This window comes from Hyperoodon ampullatus, assembly GCF_949752795.1.
Source record: "Hyperoodon ampullatus genome assembly, chromosome: 11".
Classification (NCBI taxonomy): Eukaryota; Metazoa; Chordata; class Mammalia; order Artiodactyla; family Ziphiidae; genus Hyperoodon; species Hyperoodon ampullatus.
Genome location: NC_136924.1, coordinates 6,223,229 through 6,236,849, shown reverse-complemented (window position 1 = coordinate 6,236,849; position 13,621 = coordinate 6,223,229). Strand labels below are relative to the sequence as shown.

Below are 13,621 nucleotides of genomic sequence, written 5' to 3'. Positions count from 1 at the left end.
CTGGCACATAAGTACTGTATAATTGTTAGTGTTCTTGTCGTTATTATATTTGAATTAACATCAATAGTGTTCTCTCTAAAAGCATTTTAAAAATTTTGGTTAACTTCCTTTGTATAATCAGTAAACGTGAGAATTAAGGGCACAAATAGAGTTAGTTATCTAATGAAAGTTAAAGCAAAATGAACCCATCATTTAAAGATGGGTGTTATATGGTAATTAGAAAAAATTGAGATTACATTTTTAGTTCTCTTTTTACTTTATTTAGCCACTGCCAGTACAATTTAGTTATTTCCCCTAACCTCACTCTTAGATGCACATACACATATACTTATAAGCTCTCATTCAAGAGTCCCACCCATCAAACCATTCCAGGATTGATTTTCTTTAAGCTGCATTCCTGTACTCCCAGCTGATCAGTTCTCTCCTAGTTCCTTTCTCTTCTTCATACCCAAAATGTGTGTACCCAAAGTATTAAAGAGCTTGAGAAGTTGGAATTTCGTGGTTGTACGGGTTGGATTGCTTACTTGGCTCATTTTATGATTGGAAGCCTGGGATAAAGGGAGAAGGTACAGCATATAATAGAACTGAGTCCTTGATTCTCGGGCCAAGGGATGGGAGAGGAGTGAAAGATTTAAGACTAAGGGAGTGCTAAGGAAAGACCCTTGTTGGGTGCGGAGCATGCTATGCTCAAGTAGATTAATTACTTTACTTAAGTTGTTCATTCATTTATTTAATATTCAAGTACTGGTAGTGTGCCAGCCTCTGTGTTAAGTGCTAGCTTACATTCAAGATCAGTTTTAATTTTTTTTTAATATAGACAAAACTTTTTATTTTTCTGTGAGAGAAACTGTTCTTAAAAATGGAAGCATATATTAGTATGAATGATTTGTATGATAAGTTTAAATTAAATTACTTTCAGATTGACTATCTGGGGGATGAAAGGATATGCATAGGGGACGAGGAAATTTAAACAGAAATGTAAAGCTTCTTGAGAGGGGCTAGACAAATGTTCCTAAGGGGGAAAGAGGACTGAAAATGAAGTTTACAGACACTAGACCAGAAAGGTATGTCATCCGTAGGACCTCTACAGAGCTTTAGCTGTGCATGTGGACGCCTTAGCAAAATTATGAATCTCCACGTATTCTTCTCTAGGATCCCTTTTCCTATAACCTTTCCTTATTTAGTTATTTCTTTTTAGTACCACTGACCATTGGTTAAAGGAGACAGAGAAGCTGTTTGGTGGTTTTGTTTCTCTAAGCATAAAAGAGATTCCAGGATAATTGCTCATTTTCAGAGGATTCGGTGCTATCATTCTTTTTGTTCAAGTATGTACACAAATTATTCTATCATTGTGTTTATCCAAATATTTCTGTATTCTCAGAAAATGTGTACTACATTGGGGAAATCGCAGTGTGTGGTAGATTGCCTTCTGTTCTATAATCTTCTCTCTCCCTGCTGCCTAAAATCTCAATAGGTGGTTTGACTATAGGAAATTCTGAGTGTTTTTATAAATAAACATTTCCACAAAAACTAGTAAGATAACTTATTTTAAAAGTTTCAGGGCTTCTGCCTGCAATTCTTTTAGACTTGACTTAGTTTCAGGTCCTCTGAATTTATTAATCACTGCTTTTCATTCTTTGAGGGGAGGGGTTTGAGGCTGAGAGTGATCTGCATTCATTATGTAAGAGGGAAGTTTTGCTTGATTATTGCTGAAGAAACGAGGCTTTACTGCATTTATATAGTGTTTCTTGTTTTTTTTTGTTTTTTGTTTTTTTCTTTTTGCGGTACGCGTGCCTCTCACTGCTGTGGCCTCTCCCGTTGCGGAGCACAGGCTCTGGACGCTCAGGCTCAGCGGCCATGGCTCACGGGCCCAGCCGCTCCGCGGCATGTGGGATCCTCCCGGACCGGGGCACGAACCCGTGTCCCCTGCATCGGCAGGCGGACTCTCAACCACTGCGCCACCAGGGAAGCCCGATAACTATTAGCTTTTAATGATAAAAATAATATGATTTGGGCATTAACATAAATAGATCAATGGAACAGAATAGAAAGCTAAAACATAGACATATATAAATATAAAGATGGCATTTTGAATCAGTGGTGAGGAGATAGGGGTTGCTTAAGAGCCCCTAGGTGTGAACCTGGAGGGAGTGCTGAGCTAGCTCCTCCCAGGACTGTTACTCATAGAGCCTCCCACCAGTGTTGCAGTTCTGGGTTAGTCCATTTCTGTGGCTAGAACAATGGCTTACCCTAAAAAAATCATTAGATTCCAAACTCACTCACTATACAAGAAATTAAATATGAGACGAGTTAAAAAGTTTAAAAAAGTGAGATGGTAAAAGTTAGAAAGTATGTGTGTTTATTAGAGTTTTTAAAAATAGGAATATCCACGAATTCCGGAATTCATGAACTTTGGAATTCATGGACTTTTTTTTTTTTTGGCTGCACCGAGCGGCATGTGGGATCTTAGTTTCCCGAGCAGGGATCCAACGTGTGCCTCCTGCAATGGATGTGCAGAGTCTTAACTGCTGGGCCACCAGGGAAGTCCTTGTTTATTAGATCCTAAAGTAAGAAAAACATTTTCTTAACATGAAACCACAGGGAGTAAATCTCAGAAGGAAAACTTAAACAGAATTAAAAGGTGAGCTAGAAAAAAAAATGGACAATAAAGGTTACCATCTTATTATATGAAGAGCTTTTGGAAATACTAAGGAAATGAATAAACCAGTATAAAAATTGAGAGAGGATATCAGTGAAGAAAGTGAAGATACATAAAGAAATACATAAAGCTAATAAAAAGAGAGCACAAGTTCATCCTGCTCACCTAGGATTCAGTGAAACCATTATTTGCCTAATATGTTCGGAGAGAGTTAAAACAATAATAAGGGTGAGACAACATTAACCTTCTTGGAGGAAAATTTGGCAGCATGTTTATAGAGCCATAAAAATGAGAGATAGGCACACAAATTTATATGAAAGGCTATTTAGCTTATATGTCCTACAACATAGATCTGATTAAACAAATCTAATATCATACTATGCAACTACTAAAATTTTTGTTGAAAATGAAGAGGCCATATAAATAGGTCTCAAAACAGGATGCCTACAATTATATGGATTTAAAAAAAAAGAAAGAAAAAGTTCTACTAGAATGATTTGTATCAAAGTGATGACAGTTGTTTATTTTAAGATAAAGGATGATTTTTAATTTCTTCTTTTCTCTATTTTAAAAGTTTCCTTGTAATGTACATTAATTTTGTAATTAGGAAAATCTCATTTTCTGTTTAAATAAGAAGTACCCAACTATAGTTTTTAAGTTATTGTTGTTATTATTATTTGTTGAGATTGCTGAAAGTGAGAATGCTGCCTGCCTCTCTAATCATGAATATTGTTGCTCTTTAGAGAACTTGACACTGCTTAGCCCTGAGATCTGATGGGATCCCAGCATGAGGTAGTATGGTTGGATTGTCCATGGCTGAGTCATATCTGATAGTATTGGTGTAGAATTTAAGGTGGGGAAGGTACTTTAAAATTATGGAAGGATGATTTTGGAAGGATGAAATTCTGTTTTCATTTCCTGTTGTTTTGGAGTGTTATATTTTCAGATTCTTTACAGATAAGATTTCATTTTTGTCTAAAATGCTAATAACCTTCGTGCAAACTCAGCTTTTAAATCCATGAAATCAAAGTACTTATTAGTATCAATATATTAGCAAGTTGTTAGAAAGCCTAATTCAGTATGATAGATGAAATTCATTGCTAATTTACAAAGTTAATCAGGATGTTTAATAATTAGTCTGGAAAATTCATACATTTTATTTTAAAATTTTTTTATTTTTTCATTTATTTAACTTTTGGCTGCATTGGGTCTTTGCTGCTGCAGGCGGGTTTTCTATAGTTGTTGAGAGCGGGGGCTACCCTTTGTTGTGGTGCACGGGCTTCTCATTGCGTTGGCTTCTCGTTGCGGAGCACAGGCTCTAGAGTGCAGGCTTCAGTAGTTGTGGCGCACAGGCTTAGTTGCTCCGCGGCATGTGGGATCTTCCCGGACCAGGGCTCAAACCCGTGTCCCCTGAATTGGCAGGTGGATTCTTAACCACTGCGCCACCAGGGAAGCCCCATACATTTTAATTTATCCCACTTAGTTCCCAAACTTTCTAGCTTAAGGCTGTGTGTGTGTAGCAGTTTTTAAGCATTGTGTTATATATGTGGCTTTTTCAGCTATCTAATGAGAGGAGAGCAGTCATTTGTTTATTTTGGTCAGTTCTTTTCACATAAAGGTGCTTATTAATTTGATCTTACTCTTCTTTTTGTTATGTTGTAAAGTTCCTTTTGTTTAACCATTTCAAAAGAAACCTCTTAGGAGCAGGGAGGGGAGGGAAGGAATAACTTGGCAGAGGTTGAATGATGACAGAGTGGTATATGCTAGATACAGGACTAATGGAGGATGAAAGGGGGTATTACCAGAGGCGGAGGCAGATAAAGCAGCAGTAGTACTGAGAGGATGGCATGGTCTCTCTGAAGAAAACGAGTGGAATCTAGCTTAACTCCCCTAATACCTTTCACGGACACAGTAACTTTTCATTTTGGAAAGTACAGGCACTTATCCACATTCATGGTTTGTAACTGTGTGATCCCAAATACAGACTTTTTTTCCGTCTCCTGGAGCTGTATAGTTTTTCTTCTCTTCCCTAAAAGCCTTGCTAAGATTGCTTAAAATGAAAGGGAAATCAGCATGATTTTAGAGCCACATTTATATGATTTATTGTACATAAATAAAATTAAACTTACTTGGCTGTTTAGTTCTATTGTAATTCTGTTCCTCATTCTGATTCATATGTTGAAAATATTGTGCTATTCCCTAGTGTTAGAGTTTTATAGAGAAGTAATTATACTTTGCAAAAATTTACTGAAAAACTGAAACACCTAAGGAATTTGTATGGATTCCTTATATTACGATCAGGTGTTCATAGGTTACAGAGACTGAGGCATTTGGGAAGAAGAACATGATATTACACTTTTGGGGAGGGATTCTGAAAATTAAGGGGACTAGTATTTTTAAATGGATTTTATGAACTATTGTTAATAGTGTTTGGAGATGAATGAATTGTTTAATTCACTTGTAAGACTCCTCACTTATGAAAGGGAACAAATGTGAAAAAAGAAAAAAGAATGTGAAGCAATCTCTAGCTGAGCTCTTCCAAGAACTAGATAGTATACCACACAATTTATTCTAGTTATGAAAGTGTTAAAACTTGGCTTCAGCATTTATTTTATTAAAAATTAATTTTAACAATTTTAATGCATTTGAAATATTTTTTAAAATTGTATTTTCTTTAGTTGTGTGTGCATAGTTTCAGATAAATAATAGTTGTGAGTGATGATTGTCTGTTGAGGCTTACTTATGATTGTCTGTTGAGGCTTACTTACTGTCCAAGAATTCTTATTAAGTAAAAAGTTCTATGGAATATGCTCTTCTCCATATATTAGAAGCATTTAAAAATGTTAATACAAGTTGTGTTTAAAGTAGGCAAGTGGTATGTTGGTTGCTTTTTCTGGATTCCTGAATTTTGTGGAGTTCTGCTTTTTCAAATTAATAGGGAAAAGCTACCATGAAATGGATCCTCTTTAGTTATTTTAGTCTATGAACTTATTAAGTGTTGATTATTAAAAACCTTTTTTTGGACTGATAAAAGTGTGCTTTATTAATGAGTCAAATACCACAAATAGTTTTGCTGTCAGCGACCTTTTCCAAAATGTTGAGCAACTTTAAAAAAATAAGACTACTAACAAATGAAATATCATGTTCTCTGGATTTAAAGGGTAGTTGTCTTCCTGGGAAAATCCGTATGTATTTTAAAACTCTGGAACCTCCACTCCCCAATCCCCCACACCACCGCCCCGTAAAATGTGTTTAGGCTTAGATAATTATAAATAGATTTTTCACCTGCATGACTTTTTGGTATTACATTTTACATTTGGATGGGACGTGGGTCAGTTCTATCTTAGAGGGACTAATTTTTCAAATGCAAGATATCCATTTCATGCTTCCGATCCATAAACAAGTAGTATTTCTTAGTCATCAATATGACCAAAAATGCCACCACAAAATTCCATGCCTTGTAGGGAGTGGTATTGACTGAATAAGAATCATTGGCCTAGAACACTGTGGCCAAAGGAGATACTTGCTCCAGAGAGGTAGTCAGAGAATACTCTAATCCTACCACCAGGCCCAAAGGTATGAAAGAACTTCAAAAACAAATAGCTTCCAGTTGAGTGAGCTACAGGGGAAAGGGCTTTTTCAGGGAGCCAACCAGGTTTCATCCTGTAGCTGAGGAAAGCAAAATGTTAATCAGCAGGAATTCCAGAGGGCACAGAGGAATGATTTGGAAGGGAGAGGAAGGACACAGGATTGGGTCAGATTAGGGAACGTACAGAGTGGTATGGAAATGAGAGTCTGTACAAGTGGATGGGTGAGACCTGGGGAAGTTTGGTCTGCTGTCAGTGACTGAAATAAACATGGAAATGAGACCCGGTAGAATTACTAAAAGTCCCTTTAAAAATGGGGGGAAAAAAGTTAAAATGTTAACATACACAGCGCTAATACAGAGTAAATGAACCCCCCTTATATGACTGTCATCCAGCTACAACAATAGTCAACTCATAACCACTCTTTTTTTTCCTGTAACTTCCAGTAATTCTGTGTTCTGCAAAGTGATCCAAGACCCTCACGAGATAATGTGAAACTAAAGTTTCACAGAAAAGTGCTCACTGATATTTTCTGTTCTGTTCCTTTTTTTTTTTTTTTTTTTTTTTGCTGTACGCGGGCCTCTCACTGCTGTGGCCTCTCCCGTTGCGGAGCACAGGCTCCGGACGCGCAGGCTCAGCGGCCATGGCTGACGGGCCCAGCCGCTCCGCGGCATGTGGGATCTTCCCGGACCGGGGCACGAACCCGCGTCCCCTGCATCGGCAGGCGGACTCTCAACCACTGCGCCCCCAGGGGAGCCCCTGTTCCTTTTCTTTTTCCTCAAATAAACTCTGGGTTGCATAGCACTAAATGGATGTCGTGACACATGAAGAGGTTACAACTGGTAGTTGGAAAATGGAGGTTGAGGTTTGTAGTTAGGCTGCTCGGGTTGGAGTTCTGACTGCACCCCTCAACAACTGTGTGTCCTGTTACTTAATTCTAATCCTCACATCCTTCTTATATAAAGCAATACCCACCTCCTAAGGTTTTTGTGAAAATTACCTGTATTTGAGATACTAGATATTAGAGCTTAACAGTGCTGTCTACACACCTAGACAATATTCAGTTACTAGTAGGTGCCATTACTATTTTAAGTGACCAACCTGGGGTTTGAATCTAGGTCTCTCTGATTCCAAAATCTGAGTTCTTACATTTTTTTAATCTAAAATATAACTTATAGACAGTTATAAATTTAAAAAAAATCAATCTAGAGATAATGTATATTTTTCTTTTTATCATTCATCATAGTATTTTTTCCCACTCTACATTAAATTGCAGACATTTCCATTTCTTTGAAAACAGTTTTCAAATAATATTCCACCATTTTGTTCTCTAGAGGCAGAAATGTTAGGCTTCATAGGAAAGATACTTACCTAGTTCTAGTTACTTAGTCAGTACACACTCAAATTTTATTGCTATGTTTAGAACTTCATTGTGAGAATTTTGGTCAAATATAAAAGTCATGAGAATGGTGCAGTGAAGTCCCCCATGTCCACATCCTTCAGCTTCAACAGTGATCAACTCCTGACCAGTTTTGTCTTACCTATACCACCACACACTACCCATTCTATCCCTATGTTATTTTCAAGCAAATCTCAGATGACTTATTAATTTATTCTTAAATATTTCAGCATATATCTCTAAAATATAAGGAATCTTTTTAAAACAAAAGAACAATATCACTATCAAACCTTAATCTCATGAAACTCCTTAATTTCAAATTTCATCATTGTTCAAACTGTCTCTTAAATGATTATTTAAAAAATTATTATTATTATTATTTAAAAAATAGTTTCTTTGAGTAAGGATGCAAATGAGGTCAATATATTGGTATTCATTCATATGTCCTTTGAGTTTCAAATTTGTGGCTCTCTTCTCCTTTTCTCTCTCTCTCTCCCCTTCTTATAACTTATTAGTTGTAGGAACTGGCCATTTGTATTTTATAGTTATAACAGGGATCAGCAGAGGCTTATTTCTATATGATGGAGAGCTGAGAATGGTTTTTAAAGTGTTTTGTTTTTTTTAAAAAAGCAACAAACCTTATGTAGCCCCAGATGACTGTTTACTCTGTGGTCTTTTATATTCCCACAATCTGGATTTTCATGATTGCATCTCCATGGTGTTGTCTAATATACTGTTCTATTCCTTCTATTCCCATTAATTGGTAGTTGGATCTAGAGTCTTAATCAGATTTAGGTTCAGTTTTTTAAAACTCATTTTATTGGTTCAATACCTCCACGATATTTCTTTCTTTGCTAAGTCATATTTATTAAGGTGTCTTTTACATATAATAATATGCTACTGTCTAAAGAGTGTGATTTGATGAATTTTGACAAATACACACAACTGGGCAAACCACCGTGAGAATCAGGATATAGAACCCTTCCACCCTTCATTCCGCCCCTTCCCCTCAGACACAGCTTCTGACACCCGCTGATCTGCTTTCTGTTACTGTGATTTTGCTTTCTCTAGAATTTTACAGAAATTGAATCACACAGCATATAGTCTTCATTTCCTGGTATCTTAGCATAATTCTTTTGTTACTGAGTATATTCTGTCGCATGGCTGTACTACTCTTGGTTATCTGTTCACCAGTTGATGTACATTTGGACTATTTCCAGTTTTTGGCTATTATGAAAACTGATTTTTTTTGTTCAAGTGTTTGTGTAAGTTTTGAGTGAATATGTTTTCATTTCTCTTGGTAGCTAACTAGGAGTAGAATTGTTGGGTCATATGGTAAGTGTATATTTAAATTTATAAGAAACTGCCAAACTTTCCCCTGTATGACTATGCCACTGTTAGTTCCTACCAGCAATATAGGAGACATTCAGTTGTTTCAAATCCTCATTAACACTTTAATTTTAGTCGATATTTAATTTTATTATTCCAGTAGGTATGTAGTGATAGCCCATTGTGGTTTTCATTTGCATTTCCCTAATAAGTACTGATACTGAGCCTTTTTTTTCGTGTATTTATTTGTCACCCCTATATTTTCTTCGGCAGAGTGTTCAAATTTTTGCTCTTTTTTTTTTTTTTTTCCCTTTGGTACACGGGTCTCTCACTGTTGCGGCCTCTCCCGTTGCGGAGCACAGGCTCCGGACGCGCAGGCTCAGCGGCCATGGCTCACGGGCCCAGCCGCTCCGCGGCATGTGGGATCTTCCCGGACCGGAGCACGAACCCGTGTCCCCTGCATCGGCAGGCGGACGCTCAACCACTGCGCCACCAGGGAAGCCCTTGCTCATTTTTAATGATGTACTGGAATTTATCCTACTATGTGGGATAAATCCAATTTCACATTAAAAAATATATAGTTATCCAGTTATCCCCGAACCATGTGTTTTAAAAAAAGCCCATTCTGGGCTTCCCTGGTGGCGCAGTGGTTGAGAGTCCGCCTGCCGATGCAGGGCACACCGGTTCGTGCCCCGGTCCGGGAGGATCCCACATGCTGCAGAGCGGCTGGGCCCGTGAGCCATGGCCGCTGAGCCTGCGCGTCCGGAGCCTGTGCTCCGCAACGGGAGAGGCCACGACAGTGAGAGGCCCGCGTACCGCAAAAAAAAAAAAAAAAAGAAAAAGAAAAAAAAAAAAAGAAAAAAAAGCCCATTCTTTCCCACCAGTGAGTTTCTACTTTTATTGTAAACACAATTTGTCTATTTAGATCTATTTCTGAACTTTCTGTTGTGCTCCTATGAAGTACAGTTTTTTGAATCCTAACTAATAGGATTTAACAAAAAATCCATTTTCTTTTTATTTGGTTACTTTGTCAGATCTGAGCAATAATCTTACATGTTATAAAAAATTATTCAAAGTAGCTTCTTTTTCTTTTTCAGTGTTGATACTTTGTTATTAGCAATGAAAATCATACATTTCCTTTTTTGTTCTGAGGTTTTATTTGCTAAAATATTAACACTCTAAATGTACCTTTGGGAAGAGCAAAGAGCTTGATGAGAATTAGTGATGCTTATTATTATCATTTCATAAAATCTGACCTTTTGGTTTGTTTCCAATAATTGTTAAGTCAGTTCCCATGCAACTTCCTCTCTCATCTGTGTGAAAGGAGAGAATAACTTTTACATGTTTACATTTATCTATAATGAAAGCTGAGAAGAGAGGTAGGAGATTCAGTCGCACATTATTGTTGTAAGTATACTATAAAATCAGTAGCTATTTTCTTCTCATCTTTTTCCCTCCCAGATGAAAAGCTTATAATTCATAGAAAGAATCTTTAAAAAATATTTAGGGTTCTTTTTGGTTCCTTTTTGCTAGTACTTATTTAAAGACCAACTCTCTGTCTCTCCCTTGAGGATACCAGCCAGCTTCTGTGCTTAGAAAATTATTAATCTTTGCAAGAAATAGAAGTAGAAGATGTCTTTACCCACCTTTGTCCATTAACTCAGTTCCTTTTTGCTTTCAGTCTTTTCTTATTTCTCACCATTTCGACCAAATTGTTCCTCCAGGTGTACTTATCCCCCATTAAGTAAGATAGTTTAAGGAAATTGTAAGATGCTTGTTGCTAAAAGAACTATACTGGCTTCTAGAAGAACTTTGGAGGGAAATTGTGATTCATCAAGTAATCCCTATTCTAAAAGCTTCCTGGAAAGTAAGATGTACACACTCTCCACAGAGATAGTATGTGTGATAAATAGGTTCCCAGGTCAGTGGGTAAGAGTGTTGCCAAGAAAAAGAACATTCAGAATTTTAACTTGGGGTGCAATAGTCTGTCTCCCTGATTTGTCTCATCTTGTTAACTCATTTATCAAACATTTACTGAAGTTTATTTTTTCTGCTTTCTTTTAATGCTGGTGATTCTATATTACTCTATGATTTAAGAATTCATGCTACTGACATTTGATTCTACGGTCAGGGATTTTTACAGCCCAGGTACCAGAGAATGATTGCTTTCACAGAGTAGAAGGCTAGATGAGACCACTTTTTATTCTTTCTAGATCTTATAGTCTTGCTGACCTCTTGTCTCAGTACTATCTATTGAAGAATTTCTGTACTCCATTCTCTTTTCTGTTCTAGTCTTTATCACATAGTTTTCGGTGTTGTGGTTTTATACATTTTTAATGTTAGTTAGAGTGAGTGTTCTGTCATAACTCTCTCTTTAAAAAGTAATTTTTCTGGATGTCTTATGTAATTATGCATCCAGATGATCCACCCTTACTTTCCAAATAAATTCAGCTTATGAATTAATTTACAGATTATTGACACCTTCAGTATTAGTTTTTTTCTTAAGAAGAGATCTTAATTTATACCACTCAGTAAAGTTTTATAGTTTTTTCATAAAGTTTTTTTAGTTTATTTTTATGGTTACTCTTAAAATCATATAATCTAACTAGCTATTGATGTTACTCTGAGAAGCTATTTATTTCTGTGTGCTTAATGAAAAACCATCTTAAGGAACTGTAGTAATTCTAAAATATTTTTGACAAAATTGTATCATTTGAAATGATGAACATTTGCCTTTCTGATGCTGAAATCTCTTATTCTTCTTCCCTAGTTTTACCAAATAGTACTTCCAGAGTGATGGTAACCACCCTGTTGATAGTGGACATCAGTGTCTTAAGTCTGGCTTTGCTTTTAAATTTTGTTGATATTTTGGCATAAAACATGATACTGTCTATTGGTTTGAGAAAGTCTTTTTAAAAGTCCTAAGAGAGATTCATTTTCTAATCAGGACTAATTTCTTAAACTTTGGTACCCTTTACTAGATTCCTTTTATTGATTCTGTTTGCACCTAAGATACATCTTTTTTTTTTTTTTTTTTTTTTGGCGGGGAGGGGGGCATGCTGAGAGGCTTGAGGGATCTTACTTCCCCGACCAGGGATCAAACCCAGGCCCTGGCAGCGAAAGTGCTGAGTCCTAACCACTGAACTGCCAGGGAATTCCCAGATATATCATTTTTCATAGGATCCCATTGCCTACTATGTTGTTTAGTCTCTCCACTTTTGGTCCCTGTTAATCAGAACTCTGAATTGCTGTATACAGGTTCTTTTCCCCAAATCAGTTTTGATAATGTTTTACTTATATTCCAGGGAGTTATAGCACTATAACATGTTTCAATGTTATGTCATGAAAAGTCTAGACTTCTTAGGCTATTTATTATCTGTATTTCTTTGTGATCAGAGCATATGCCTTTCCAGTACTCACCTCTGTCAAGGACTTTGAAGGATCTGAGATCTTACCCTGCTTACAAGCTAACGAGTTAGCCTGCTATGGTTTCATGGATCCTGGCAGAAGACAGTAGTCTCTTGGGAGTCAAGAACAGTTTGTTACTCACAGCAATAGCAGTAGCCACAGTGTTATCATTTTTCTTATACCAGTTACCTAAGCCCCAGTTCCCACAGGGTGAGAAGAGGGCCAGGTGACACCTGTACACATAGTTAGTTGCATTATAGGAGACACCCTAAACATTCTCTGGAATCTCAGCCTACTTGTTTCTTTAATTCATCCCTTCCATTCTGTCCCCCAGCTTTCCCTCCACATCATCCTGATTTAAGACTCCATCTCAGACAGATGCTTTCTTCCATACCTCCCTGCTATGGACCTTGTGTCTTTGAATGTGCTGCTTATTTTCTGTGTTCTCCTATTTCAGATGCTCCAGTGATCCTTCTTGGTTTGCACAGTGGCTTCAGCCTTTCTTTTCTCTTTGCACAATTTGTAAATACTATTGTCTTTCCTGCTATTCTGTGCTTTGGTCAGTGTCTTAGTGTTTACAAAGTGCCTGCAGAGATATTATTTATTTTTTGTCTCTTACAGAACACACACAGGCAGTGTATTGGTTAAGAATGTGTTCAGTTACAAGGAACAGATGACCTATTTCACAGTGGGTGTAATGGATAGAGTTTAGTTTCTGTTTATGGGTTGTTGGTTTTGTTTTTTTTATTAATGTAAAAAGTCTGGATAGATAACACAGGTGGTGATTCCGTTTTTTAAACAGCAGCCTTTCATGTAAGCTTTTCCATATGCTCTTTCCATCATCTGAAATTCTCTTTTTTTTTAATATCTGCAATTCCAAATTAAACGCATTTTTTAAATTGTAAATTCTTCTACAGAGTGTTTGTAGAAGACTTACTCCCTCGGTGAAGATACTCATAGGCTACTAAGGTAGAAAATGGCCTTTAACATTAAGTTATCTGCGCACGTACACACACACACACACACACACACACACACACACACACACCCCTCTTCAGTGGCCTTTATTATTAAGTTATCTGCACATGTACCCACAGACACACACCCCTTCCCGTTAGACTCTACATTCCATGTCTGTGTGGTGTGTCTTTTGTTACCTTCCAAAAAGTGCTTTAAGGTAGTCCATTTACTTGAAGATTGAATGATGAAGAAAGAGTGAACCCTACCTTTAAGCAAACC

General features: G+C 37.0%; 1 protein-coding gene across 2 annotated transcripts in view; it reads left to right on the top strand.

The window, feature by feature from the left end:
* PAWR (pro-apoptotic WT1 regulator) overlaps window positions 1-13,621 on the top strand; it is a 106,536-nt gene that overhangs the window by 55,107 nt on the left and 37,808 nt on the right. The gene's annotated exons all lie outside the window — the stretch shown is intronic.